This window comes from Harpia harpyja, chromosome 2, assembly GCF_026419915.1.
Source record: "Harpia harpyja isolate bHarHar1 chromosome 2, bHarHar1 primary haplotype, whole genome shotgun sequence".
Taxonomy (NCBI): domain Eukaryota; kingdom Metazoa; phylum Chordata; class Aves; order Accipitriformes; family Accipitridae; genus Harpia; species Harpia harpyja.
The window spans coordinates 67,895,505-67,910,518 of NC_068941.1; positions in this window are offsets into that span (position 1 = coordinate 67,895,505).

Consider the following 15,014-nt stretch of genomic DNA (forward strand, 5'->3'; position numbering starts at 1 on the left):
AAACAACAGATCTAGCAAGGCTCCTCCCCTGGTTGGCTCACCCACCAGCTGTGTCAAGAAGTTATCTTCCACACACTCCAGGAACCTCCTAGATTGTTTACTCACTGCTGTGTTGTATTTCCAGCAGATGTCTGGAAAGTTAAAGTCCCCCACAAGGACAAGGGCACACGATTCTGAGACTACTGCCAGCCGCTTGTAGAATGATTCATCCATCTCTTCAACCTGGTCGGGTGGTCTATAACAGAATCCCAGCACAATATCTGCCTTATTGGCTTTCCCTCTCATCCTCACCCATAAGCACTCCACCTTGTCATCAGAATCGTGTAGCTCTGAACAGTCAAAACATTCCCTAACATAGAGACCCACCCCACCACCTCTTCTACCTTGCCTATCCCTTCTGAAGAGCTTGTAGCCATCCATTGCAGCACTCCAGTCATGGGAGTCGTCATGGGAGTTATATCCTGGTTATATTCAATTGTCACTGTTTAATTAAAGTTGAGACAAATTCATGACTCTAATTAACTCTGTATTACTCTTTCTTGAGAGAAACTTTTGAACAAAATACAATAAATTGTATCATATTTTAGCTCAGGAAGGTTACTCTCAGTTGTTAATTGTAATGGCAATTAGCACACGTGTTGATGTTAGATAATATTTTGTTATACCATCAGTTGTTTGTCCTATGGCATTTCACACATAATGTAGAAAATCTGGAAACATGTAAAGCATGATAAAGATTGGCTGAGGACGAGATCAACAATCCTCTGAACACAAAAGCCACTGTAATAGCTGTGGATAGCTGACTCTATGACTTCACCACTTTATTAGCAATTAAAAACACCGTGCAAAACAAAAGGCTCACTCAGATAACATCAATCCTGCATGGTGGGACATGGGGGAATTGTCCGTGACTATCGTCCATATTAGTCGGATGGACGGCAAATACAGCTGAGAAACTTAGCAGGGAAGTGGTTCTAACAGCAGACCAAAATGGAGACAGGGCTAATTTTATCTTCATCTAGATGTGAAGGAAATGCCAAGCATAAGCAGGAGAGTATGCATATGCATTTTCTTCGTCAGTGAATACCCCTTCTGTGTGCTAATAAATCACATTTTTTTTTCAGGAAGATGCATTCTAATCTTTGGATACTCATACTGTTTGCAGACTTACAAGGGGAAGTTTTTACAGGTGCCAAGTCCTGAGGCTGGGTGATTCTGTGTTTGGAAGCCTAAGAGGTATATATTGGACGTTCAATTAAAGAATGTTTGCACTATGGACTTCTGACCCAAAAATAACAAGTGGAGGCCCAGTCCTTTGAAAAGGGTGCTTTCACAAAAATCTGAATGAAGTATTTTGGATAGCTTAGCCACAGATCATGACAAAAGATACAATTTATCTCTTCACAAACTTATTGAATGACCTGATGAAAAACAGAAGCTGGTTGCTATATTGGCATGTGCAAACCAAAGGACATCCTTCTTTGGTCAAAGAAAACATATCTAGTTTTCTGTACTGGGCACCTTCTATCAGATCAAGATCAATTTCTGCAGCTGCCTGCTGCAGAGGAAGAGAAAGCCCTTTAGACATTGCAGCTGAACACCTTTGAGCTATTTTCTGACTAAAGATGCTGCTCTTTCGTCAACTTTTCAGGACTTCCCAAAAGACAAGTTTTTGAAAAAGTTTTCTATAGACTGGAGAGGGACAAGAGAAAGGCAGAAAATACAAGTTTTAAGAGAAAACAGACAAAGACCCTTTAAACCTGGGAGGCTTAGATATTGCAGAGCTCAGTGCCTAAGCTGTGAAATGATCAACATCTAAACCTCTTCATAATTAATCAGCAGGTGAGACCAGATCATATATGTAATAAATACCAGGGATGTATGTTTTGTTACAGGAATAGGGACCAGAGTCATCAAGGCCACTTTGCCACTTTTGCAGGCAGCCATGGAATAGATATTTTAATTATTGTGCAATATTTAAAATGCATCTTAAAAGTAATCAGATCTGATTAACCCTGAAATAAAATAGAATCATAGAATCATAGAATCATAGAATCATTTCGGTTGGAAAAGACCTTCAAGATCATCAAGTCCAACCATTAACCATGCCCCCTAAACCATGCCCTGGAGTACCCTGTCCACTCGCTTTTTGAATACCTCCAGGGATGGTGACTCAACCACTTCCCTGGGCAGCCCATTCCAATGTTTGACAACCCTCTCAGTAAAAAAATTTTTCCTAATATCTAACCTAAATCTCCCTTGCCTCAACTTGAGGCCATTTCCTCGTCCTATCTCCAGACACCTGACAGAAGAGACCAACACCCACCTCACTACAACCCCCTTTCAGGTAGTTGTAGAGAGCGATAAGGTCTCCCCTCAGCCTCCTCTTTTCCAGACTGAACAACCCCAGATCCCTCAGCCGCTCCTCATAAGACTTGTGCTCCAGGCCCCTCACCAACTTGGTTGCCCTTTTCTGGACACGCTCTAGCAGCTCAATGTCTTTCCTGTAGTGAGGGGCCCAAAACTGAACACAGTACTCGAGGTGCGGCCTCACCAGTGCCCAGTACAGGGGAACAACCACCTCCCTGTTCCTGCTGGCCACACTGTTTCTGATACAGGCTAGGATGCGATTGGCCTTCTTGGCCACCTGGGCACACTGCTGGCTCATATTCAGCCGGCTAATAAGTTACTAATAATAAGTTACTAACTAAGAACTCCCACTGTAGGTCTTACTTGTCCTTTTTGTCCACATGTATATTTCAGAATTGGCCTAAAAATCATGTTGAATGATATTTTTTAACCTCTTCCTTTTTTTGTCCTTTCAAAATTTATATTTGGAATGTTAAATATCAGCTTCAGAAGATGTTGGATCAAATCCCAATATATTTTTTGTTTTGCATTTAATATTATCTTGAATCTTAGAAGTTTCCTTCAGTGTGAACCTCCAACTGCTTCATAATCAGCAAATAAATATTAAAAAAACCCCTACAGTCTCGAAATGATCAGCTTGCTTGACACTAGGTGGCAGACAAGGCAACCAGGAAGATCCTTGATCAAACTATCCCTGTGTGTTCTGTTGGGGTTGTGTGGATCCTTCTAGTTTAATATCTCTTAACAGACAGGCAACAAAACCAAGGGGTTAGTAATGCCAATATGCTACTTGCAATACAGGCTTCCTCCACACCTCCACCAGGTTCATGTTTGGTTTTTGAAGAATGAATAATATTTTGAGAAGTCATTGTCTGTGAAGCCATGAAAAAATATACATTGATTAAAAAAAATGGTATAATGGTTGCAGTGTAATTATGAATATATATGTATATACACATAAAAGGATATATATTTCATAATATATGAGAAACAAAGCCCAGCTAAAACTTCTTGATATATAAATATATCTAGATATCTAGATATATGTATCATCTCTCTCTATATATGTAGAGAGATAGATATCTATATATCATGACTTAAAGAAATAGATAGCTTTACTGCAGATTTGCTCCATGACTTGTAGAAGGTCAGTAATGTTGTCTGCTTCAGCCTTATAATCTGTGAAATAGAATATTACTTCCTTTCTTCCAGATCTGTAGACAAGTAAAGTCATTAAAAATTATAAAATATAGATGCTCAAAAATGGGTATATGGAGAGAGATATATATCTCAAGAAGTTTTAGCTGAGCTTTCTTCCATGTTTTCATTGAATGAGTATATGATATTTTTCCTCTATGGCAGAGAAAATGTCTGTCTCTTGCTCCATTTTTTATTCTTTGTCAAATTCTGAATCATCTGTTGAACATTGTGAAAGACCTGTTATTCCATGAAAATATACAGAAACGATGTGATCATGTCCTACTGAACCAAGCAAGAACTTTGCTATAAGTTTAAGAGAAATAATGAATTTGCTTAATATGAGTAAAAATCTAGCACAAACATAATTTTAGTGGACATATTATCAAAATTGATCAATTTAGAAAGGAAAAATCTAGAAGAGACATTAATTTGATCCTTCCAGACTATTTTGTTTTTTTTTTTTCACACCAGGAATGCAAAGTTGAAAGTCACAGACTTAGGGAACTAAGTCTATAATGTGATTTCCAGTTCTTTAGAAACTGTTTTGAGTGATAAACTTGTAATGAGAAAACAAACAAACAAACACGTTAAACTCTCTAAAAGGCCTGATCTTTCAACAGATTTTTTTTTTTTTTAATGAGAAAAACCCTGTAGGATGAAACTTGAATTTTCTTACCCTCCTGGTTGTGAAGATAATTTTTCAATGCAAATACACACAATATCACATCCTTCTTAGCTGTCAGCAGAACCAGCTGAAACAGCAGCAATGATAATTGAATTTATATAAAAGTTATCTATCCAAGTGATCTAGGACCTTTGCAAAAAGATACATAACCAATAGAGAACAATTTAAGTGTGAGCTTTTTTTCAGACAGTTAAAACTGAGGATAGTTGGAAGTTATCTAAAAAATAATGTCTTCACTTTTTACTTCTAATTAACTGTTAAATATCAGAAATATTGTGAATGACAGTCCATAGATAAAATCACTGTGAAGGCTAGGTGAAATATAAACCAAAGAGGAATAGGAGTTTTTTTCATTGCTTAGTGTTATCCATTTCTGGACTGACCTCATTACCAGAGACATCAATCAGGCAAAGGTATTTATCCAGTGAAGCTGAACATATTTGTTGCATCCTGAAATTCATTCATTTGAAAATATGTTGCATAAGGAAAAGGGTAGAAGCTCAGAATATACAGTCTTGACTACTGGGCTCCTGCTGTGCAGCTTGCAGGATTCGGTGCCTCTGTGTGTGTGAATTTGTAAAACTCAATCCAGCCACAGATGCAGCTCACTTTAATAGTACTGAATTAGTTATCTCCACACCCAGGACAACTTTTCTCAATTTCCTCCTTTATGCTGTAGGTGCCAACAATGTCATTGTCTGCCATAGGCTTGCTTTACAAACAGACTGTGCTCTTATGTTACATTCATTTTGGCTTCCAAGTGGAAGTGGTACTAATGGGTTTCTTAGGCACTTACTATAAAAACAATTTGTCTTGTTGGCAGTTTCAGATACTCAGGAATTCTATGTACTTGTCTTCACTTTGCAGATCATCTTTTTTTGGCACTTAAATATCACAGGAGGGACTTCCTGACTGGAGATAGCACTTACTGTATTACACAAGCTGTGCATTCCTTTTAGCTCTAGGGCTACACAGAGTGACAAGTGTTTGGCTCTAGCAGGCAAAACAAAACAAAACAAAAATTACGACAGCAGAAAAATTCAGGTCAATATAATTTTGAGCTGCAAGAATTCTCATTATTTTTACCACCCTGATGAGATGCATGGATCCCATATTTTGACTGAGGGGTTTTGGGGTTTTTTTTTGGTAGTTTAGTCTTATATAATTACTTACAATTTAAGCATTAGAAGACCACATTTCTTTTCATTACAAATAAATGCATGTTTATTTCCTCTTATGAATATACTTCAGCTTCTAGTCCTGTTCTAAATATTTTTATCTATCATTCCCTTGTTAAAAAGAACAGATTTAAAAAATAAGGCATTTTCTTTCAGATGTCATGTTTCCAGTGTATACAAAACTAAAAGGAAGCAATAATAATGAAAGTTTTCAATGCAGGTAATTGCAGATGATGGCACATCTTTTGAAACTATCTTTTTTTTTTTTTTTTCTGTGAAAGACAATGATTATTATGATTGTTTCAGCATGGAAATTAAGTACCTGCCTTACAGTGAATATATAGATGAGCACTCTTTTTGAGATACCTTGATTTGAGTGCACTCCTCAGTATTAATTTAAGTGATCATGAGGAAAGGTAGAGAAAAAGGTCACAAGGTTGTACGCAAGGCGTAGTAAAGCTTTCAGCTTTTCCAGGTACTGTGCCCTTCTTGAGAAGCTGAATGTCCAATAAAGAAGAAAACAGAATTTTCAAATCAAATGGTGGTGATGCAACACATAACCTTCCCCCTAAAAGAGCAAGCAAAAATTAGAGTTAGAGAATGTGTAAAATCAAGGAGTTGGAGACAAAAAGCAACAACCTCCCAAGTGCATATGATGACAGAATGCTGGATTTAAAGTTCAAATGAAGAATAAGACAGTACATTTTAATAAAGTGTAAAATAAATTCATACAGAATCAAATGAATCATTTGAATCAGACTCAGAGGAAAAGATGTTCAATGGTTTCTTTCACCTCCCTTTGTAAGTAAAACAATATAATATATGCTAGAGGTAGGAAATAAAATTAGTAGCAGTAATAATAATGAAAAATAAAGGTATGCTGTCATTGTCCAAGTAGGATATTTCAGTAGCTACAGGGGGAAGCAGTACTGGAAAGTAACTGCAGACATGTTGCAATGCAGAGATGAGGCTGAATATCTATGTCTGGACTAGTACATATGTGTCATATGGTCTCTTTCCATATGCTAAGATTTTGCTCCTTGGTAAACCCAGCCACTTGCTAGGAAAGAAATAGAAGGTGAAACAATCACTGATGAGTGTACTGTGAGACACCTTATAAGTTACTTGTTACGTCCTCCTAGGGGGTAATTTCATAACACACTGGTTGGTATATACTTAAAATGCTAAGCCACATATCATGAATTATAGCTGCAGGAGTGTAGTGAATTTCACACAGGTGAAACTTCTCAGCTACTATAATATTTTAAAATTCAAATCAAGCTAGTAAATCAGTATACTGATATTTCAGTTTCCCGGAAACTCTTTGCTATGCCGTAAGAATGTTCCTATTTTCATTCTGTTCATTCATTCCCTCAGTCCCTTAAAGGAATGTAGAATGAACTGACCATTCAATAAACCTGTGTGAACACAGCTACTCTTTTAATCTCTAAACCAATGTAAGTTCAGGATTTCACTTTCAAGGGGTATGCAATCTTCATGCCTATGATATATGTCATAGCCCAAAAAACTTCCAGCTTCTGCTGATCCAGTTTCAAGGAACTGAAAGGAACAGCAAATTTGGAAACCCTGGAAACCCTCTATTCTATTGCTACATGTTATTACTGAATGATAGCGAAACTTCTCAAAGGTTATTCTGCTTTTCTGTATCCATTTGCTTGGCATTATAGTTAAATGGTATTTTGTGGAACATGGTTACTTAGACCCAGCAGCAGATTTTTGTTTCCAGTACTTGTAACATGCGAATTTGACAACATAAACGACAAACCAATATCAGCTGCAAATAGCAGGGTCTTCAAAACTGGACTTTCATAGTTTTTTTTTTTTTTTTTTTTTTTTTTCTTTTAAATAAGCTGTGAATGAGGTACAAAAAAAAAAACAACTTGACAGTGGAGCTTGGAAGTACCATCGTCTTTGAAGCTGTACTAGTCCTTCCTTCAGAAACTCGGTCAGGGAACTGCAAATTTCAGTCTTCAGTTGATTTAGGCAGAAAATTTGAATGTATAAACTTCAGAAAGAAGAGAGAAGTAAAAAATTAATAAAATTCAACAACTTATTTGAAATTATATTAGAGTTAGAATGCCTTCTAAATATCTGTTTTAATATTTGCTGGTACTATGCCATGGTGGCTACCAGATCCTCCAAAAAATAAACAGAATAAATAAAAGACAGAGTCATTATGGTTTTAATGGATTGTTTGGTTGAGTTTTGGGTTTTGTTTGTTTATTTTTCACATGGGAACTACCATTACAAAATTATTTTATAACTACAGACTCATTAACAAGTATAACCTCCCTACTAAAAATGTTTAAATAGTTCTATTATGTTATGCTCCTTTTAAAATTTTCTAAGCATATTAGACATAAAACAACTTTTAAAACATAAATTTTATTCATATTACTCAAATAAACTGTTCCTGTCAGCTCTGGTTCTGTGCATCTCCCACGTACTGATGAATACATGAAATATTAAATGCCTAGATACATTTTGATTTGATGTTTTATATCTGTAAAATGGAGATTTAAAGAAATTAGTTGTCTTGGACAGGATCACAGACAAAATCTTGACAGGCCAAGGAACAGTGTTCAGAACATACTTTGGTAAATCAACACAGGTTATTAATGTGTGTTTGAATGGCATATGTGCTTTACTGTATTTGTCAGTTATTACTGTTGCTATTTTACCAGCAGAACCCATGTGTTATAGTAAATAACAAAGGATCACATGCAATTTTTTTGTTCCAGATGCCTACAACATTTACCTCCATCCTCCAAAAGGATCTGATTCCATATCTTTGATACGATATGGATATGATATCTTTACTTTGTAAAGAATTCAGCTGTTTCTCAATTAAATGTTGAGCACAAGCATTAGGATGTTCTTATCCATTAATTAATTCCTTATTTACTTGTAGAAATACCTTTTCTTTTGTTTTTGTATAATTTATTATTTTTGTTTGTTTTGTCTTTGTTAGAAGACATCCAATTCTATTTTTCTTTAACTTCCTTCTTCTCTGAAATCTCTCCATCTCTCCATATTAGTCTTGCAAAACAGAAGATATTTTTTTATCCAACTCTTCAGTTGTCAATCAATCTTTTTTTCAGTTCCATAGCTTTAGTCCTAAAATTTTATATTATTCCATTTTTCTATTCTAATCTACTCAATTCACTTTAATGATAAAACCACACTGTGAAAATATGTAAAAAGAAAATTTAACATCAAGTAGCTTTTAGTAGTTTTGTTGAATACATTGTGGTTTTTTAAGTCAGATGTAGTTGTTGCCTGAAATGTTTCAGTGAAGGTTATTGGAGCAAAATATTGAAAGAAAATTACAAGGTACATAATACAAGTCATGAATATTAGCCTATCCTGAGCTCTACCTCTTCTTGTCCTGTAAAAAAATATTTTATACTACAGCCTAAAATATCTAAAAGAAATGAAACAGCACAAGTAGTTTCCAGATCGGTTCTGAATTTTCTTTTAATGTATTTAAGTTAGCCTGAAGATAGAGCTTTGTTTATGTGATTTAATATTTATAAGGGCAAACTTATAAACTCATGACGTAGTACATATTTACATCTCTAAGTAATTGCTCCCAGTAATTAGTTAATTGCATTACTAAGGATTGAAAAGTATTCTTTAAAAATATTTTCTGTACATCCAGGAATTTACAAACTGAACCTGGACTTCATATAGACATAGTGTACCTATTATAAAATAATTTTACATAATTTATATGTACTTATTCTTTGTGCAGAAAACCCTTCTGATATCAAGTAGCTAAAATTAATTAGTTACCAAGATATCTCTGCAGAAAATTTTTTCTGTGCCTGTAAAGTTAACACTAGTGTAACAATATTGTTTACACTTCCAGTTGCATTTTAAAGTTATTAGAAATAATGCCATATGAAAGTTTGATAGCAATCTGAATGCCAGAAGCACAGAAAAAAATATTTCTTCTACGGAGAAGATACAGAGAGAATCTCGTACCTGTCACATTTATTCTGGGGCTTGCACAACAGGACAAAAAGGTTGAAAATGAAAATACTTGCTAAATTTTCTAATTGTTAATCCCACAGAATTAGTTTGATATTACCTTTAAAAGCACTGATTATCATTCAATATAGACAGGAGTTTAAGATGCTACAAAATGTCAGACTATTTTAATAGTTCAGTGACCTCTGTTTAAAGGTCTATACCTCTACAACTTGTGAGTGATTATGACAATTCATTGACAAAAAGCAGGTCATCACAGCAGGTATAAGGAGTATGTATGACAGCACAAAGAAAAAGATGTTATGGTTTACTCAGAAAGTAGAGGATTTAAATTCTTCTAAGGTAATTTTTTCTAAGTAAGGCTCTGATGCTGCATGTTCTGCCACATTGTTAAAAATTATACTTTTTACTGAGGACAGGGGATTCAGGTGATTTAGTAAGTATACAGATCCAGATTCTAATCATGTATAGGTCTGGTTATACATATCTTCCAAATCCACACTGATAAGCTCCAACTAGCTTCTTTCAGGGATCAAAGCAGCTTTTAGGATTACATATATCACAACTGTTTGAGAAAGAATATTGTAACTATGAGCAAGGTATGAAAAGAGTGACAAAGAACTTTTTGAAAGCTGTATTAGAATATTGTTTAACATTCAGATAAATATTTACAAAGAAAGATCTGCCTAGGGGAAATCAAACAGAAATTAAAGTAAGGAACCACTGCAAAAAGAATATCATTCGTCCAAAGTATATAATGCCTTGAATAAATAAAAAGCCTCTAAAACTCCCTTGAAAATAGAACGCAAACATGAAATGAAGGTACAAATATCACCCATAACCTTGTTTTTTAACAAAAATACAAAGATTTTATGTTTCTAAGTTATACTGCCAGAAGAAGTTGATAGGAAAAGAAATCATAGAGGTCATGTATATTTTTGTTTTGTCTCAGTTTGCCTTAAAATATGCTCGCTGTCACAATTTACTGTGTGCAGAAATAAATAGCTGTTGCTGACATCACTCCACTCCCTCCATCCCATTCAACAGTGACATTTCATTCTTATTTGGACCCATTCTGGAAAGCTTCTCTGTTTGACCAAGTAGGTATGTAACGTCAGCTGAACAGTACAGAATGCACATTTTTGTTTTCCTTACAATTCTGAAATATGTTAATGGAATAATATAATTCCAGTAATGAAGATAATACTAAGCAGTATAGCATCAGAGCTGCAACTCTAAAGCAAATTCTGGTAACCATGGAGTTTAGATTGAGCATTAGCAGTGCCCTGCATGACAGACATACCACAATGCTCATTTTGCTTGTTTTGAAAACAGAAGGAAATCTGCTTAAGCTTTTAGAATTTTGGAATGCTCATAAATATCTACTTTTTAGGCCTAGCCTTGCAAACTGTATTATGTCCTACACTTTACGTAATTGCAGGTAGTATCTCCCCAACGAAAGACAGGATGGTCCATAATTGTGCTTTGTTTCTAGGAGAAAAATATAGCAATGGAAAATTATCGTGGCTCTGATTCTGCACACTGATTAAGATGCAAAGATATCTTTCTAAAAGCATGTTGAGGGTAGATCTAAAATGGAAGCAAGCTGCCTCATTGATGGATGTAATTTTTAGGTAGCTGGAACTTGAGGCCAACTTTACACCTTGAATGGAAAATGTGAGTGTGTTTTTGTCATCTCAAGATGAAAATTTTCAGTTAGAAAGAAAAAGACCTGGGTTCTTGTCCTTGTTCCCTCCTGTGTTTCTGTCTTCTTCGTTAAACAGTTCATATACAATGTTCTGTACTAAGCTTCCTCTATAATACGTATTGGGTTTACTGGTGAGATGTTGGCAGCGGGCAGGGGCTGCAGGGGCTGCCTCTGTCAGGACACAACATCGGACCCACCACAGGACACAGCTGAGCCTGTCAGCCAAACTGGTGGCACCTCTGTGAAAACGTGTTTAAGAAAGGGCAGAAAACACTGAACAGGGTGAAGAAGAGGGAAGAAAAAGAGCAAAACACCAAAGTCAGAAAAAGAGGAGAAGGCGATGCTCCATGGCGGAGCTGATATTCCCCTGCAGCCCATGGAGCATCTGCACCGGCACAGATGGATGTTCCTAAAGGACTGCAGCCCATGGTGGAGCCACACTGGAGCAGAGGAGAAGCATGGGGAGGAAGGAGCAGCAGGGAGAGATGCTGACCATAACTCCCACCCATCACCCATATGCCACTCAGGGTGGAGAGAGGAGTTGGGAGTGAAGAAGAGAAGTTGAGCCTGGAAGAGGGGTGAGAAAAGGTGTTGGGTTTATATCTTTTTGTTGTTCGTATCAAAATCTATTTTTATATAAATATTGCGAATATAATAAATGTAAATGAAAATTATTCTATTTATTTGAAAAATATCTACCTGTTCACAGACGGAAAGTACTAATGTTTGGGAAAATTTTACCTGATTTAAACTGCAGGGGAAAATAAATTTATCCAGGCTGAATAAAGACAAGTTCATCAGTATTTATCCCCTCAGGATAATAAATCTTTTATTCAGCTAAGTGAAGTCAGTACAGGCTTTCTTAACTTTAAAACACCTAAACTGCAGTTGACTACTACCTTATGCCTGCATGTATCAAATAAAGAAGACAAAGCAAAAGGAAAAATGTAGATTTTTGTTTTCTTCACCTAAGATATTCTGAGTCCTTCAGTTCTGCCCTCAATAACGGGAGGTGAGAGGAGGCAACTACATGTTAAATGACAAGATACTAAGAGAATATTCATTCTGTTACCATTGTATACTGTCACATACTGCAAGACATGAAATCCACCTCAAAAACTCTTAATAAGTTTTATACTTTAAGTATAAAAATTCAAAAGACCCCCAAACCTGGTTTTCTTGAATATTCACAGTACTAGGGACCTAAGTATTTTCACCCAGAAGGCAGACACATGTCAGTAGTAAGGTCTGTTCTCCCTCTGCTCTTCCAAACTCTTCAAACTCAGAAGTTTCTGTTAATCTTACATGGCCAAACTTACTTCTGATACCTTTTCCGTTGTTTGACTTACAAAAAGGTGTGAAAAAATACTACTGGACAAGAGAAGCCTCTTTTTTCTGTCATCTATATTTGATGCTTTAGAGAAAGGTGAACCTCTAACTAAAGTTGCCAGGAGAGGGGAACCTCAATCCATCCCACTCCTACCAGTTGGAAGCCAGTGCCAGCAAAAGATGCCCAGAGCCTGGAGAGGGATCACAGGTCAGCAGGAGAGCACCTGAAGAGCAGCACAAAGGAACTCCAGCCACTCCAGCCAGTAAGTCAGCTTCATCGGGGGCCCAGCTTAAATGCTTCTATGCAAACGCACGTAGCATGGGGAATAAACAAGAGGCATTAGAGATGTGCACATGCCTGCAAGGGCTATGATCTTATTGGCATCACGGAGACATGGTGGGATGGCTCCTGTGACTGGAGTGTTGGAATGGAAGGATACAGGCTCTTTAGAAAGGTCAGGTAGGGGACATGAGGAGGGGGTGTCGCCCTCTATGTCAAAGACCAGCTGGAGTGCATGGAGGTCTGCCTGGGGATGAATGAGGAGCTGATCGAGAGCTTATGGGTCAGGATTAAAGGGAGGGCAGGGACAGGTGACATGATAGTGGGGGTCTTCTACAGGCCACCCAACCAGGAAGACTGAGCGGATGAAGCCCTCTAGAAACAGATAGGAGTAGCCTCACATTCACAAGCCCTGGTCCTCATGGGGGACTTCAACCACCTCAATATTTGTTGGAGGGACAACAGGGCATAAGCATTCCAGGAGGTTCCTGGAATGCATTGATGATAACTTCATTATCCAAGTGATAGAGGAGCCAATGAGGAGAGGTGCTCTGCTGGACCTTGTTCTCACCAAAAAGGAGGGGCTGGTGGGATATGTGAAGCTCAAGGGCAGCCTTGGCTGCAGTGACCATGAAATGGTGGAGATCAAGATCCTTAAGGAAGCAAGGAGGGCGCATAGCAAGCTCACTACCCTGGACTTCAGGAGAGCAGACTTTGGCCTCTTCAGAGATCTGCTTGGTGGAGTACCATGGGATACAGCCCTGGAGGGAAGAGGGGCTCAAGAAATCTGGTTAATATTCAACGATCACATCTTCAAAGCTCAGGACTGATGCATTCCAACAAAGAGGAAGTCAGGCAAAAACACGAGGAGGCCTGTATGGATGAAAAAGGAGCTCCTGGACAAACTCAAGAAGAAGGAAGCCTACAGACGGTGGAAGCAAGGAGAGGTAGCCTGGGAGGAATACAGAGAAATTTTCTGAGCAGCCAGGGATCAGGTTAGGAAAGCTAAAGCCCTGATAGAATTAAATCTGGCCAGGGACATTAAGGGCAACAAGAAAAGCTTCTATAGGTATGTCGGTGATAAAAGGAAAACTAGGGAAAATGTGAGCCGTCTCCAGAAGGAAACAGGAGATCTATTTACCTGGTAACTGGAGAAGGCTGAGGTACTCAACAACTTTTTTGCCTCAGTCTTCACTGGCAAGTGCTCCAGCCACACCACCCAAGTCACAGATGGCAAAGGACTGGGAGAATGCAGAACCACCACTGTAGGAGAAGATCAGGTTCAAAACCATCTAAGGAAACTGAAGGTGCACAAGTCCATGGGATCTGATGAGATGCTATTACGGATGCACGACTAACCAAATCCAACAGGTGTTAAAACTCAGATTTATTCTTCAGCAAAAGTTAGTTAGAAGTCCGGTAACATTTTATAAAACCACAGGCTCAATGATGTAAAGAGAATTAATACTACATGGCCGACTTAAGAATCCCCAAGATTTAAAGTGATGGCTCAAAACGCGCGTATCACTAACCTAAAAGCTGAGGGCTCTCTCCCTCGAGGAGTTACCTCGGGCGGTGCCCTGGCCTGAGGGGGAGTCCCCGACTGCAGACCCGCTGCTCCGAGGAGGACTGCCCATGTGTCTTCCAGCGGGACCCCGCTATACCCCTGTCGAATCTGACCTGTGGTCATTTAATTCTATTGGCTAGGAGGGTCACCTCAGTGTACCTGGCGCATCTTGACTGGCCAGTTCAAATTTCAACCTGCAGCCTCCAGGGTTTCCTTCCCCTTCCCCCTTCCTGGAGAAGTTTTGTTTCCTGCTGGCAGGATGGGGGGGGGGGGGATGTACTGCCACAGATGCATCCACAGGTCCTGAGGGCACTGGCAGATGAAGTGGCTAAGCCACTGCCCATCATATTTGAGAAGTCATGGCAGTCTGGGGAAGTTCCCACTGAGTGGAAAAGGTGAAACATAACCCCCATTTTTAAAAAGGGAAAAAAAGGAAGACCCGGCGAACTACAGGCCCGTCAGTCTCACCTCTGTGCCCGGCAAGATCATGGAGCAGATCCTCCTGGAAACTATGCTAAGGCACATGGAAAATAAGGAGGTGATTAGCAACAGCCAACATGGCTTCACTAAGGGCAAATCCTGCCTGACAAATTTGGTGGCCTTCTATGACAGGGTTACAGCATTGGCGGATAAGGGAAGAGCAACTGACGTCATCCACCTGGACTTGTGCAAAGCATTTGACA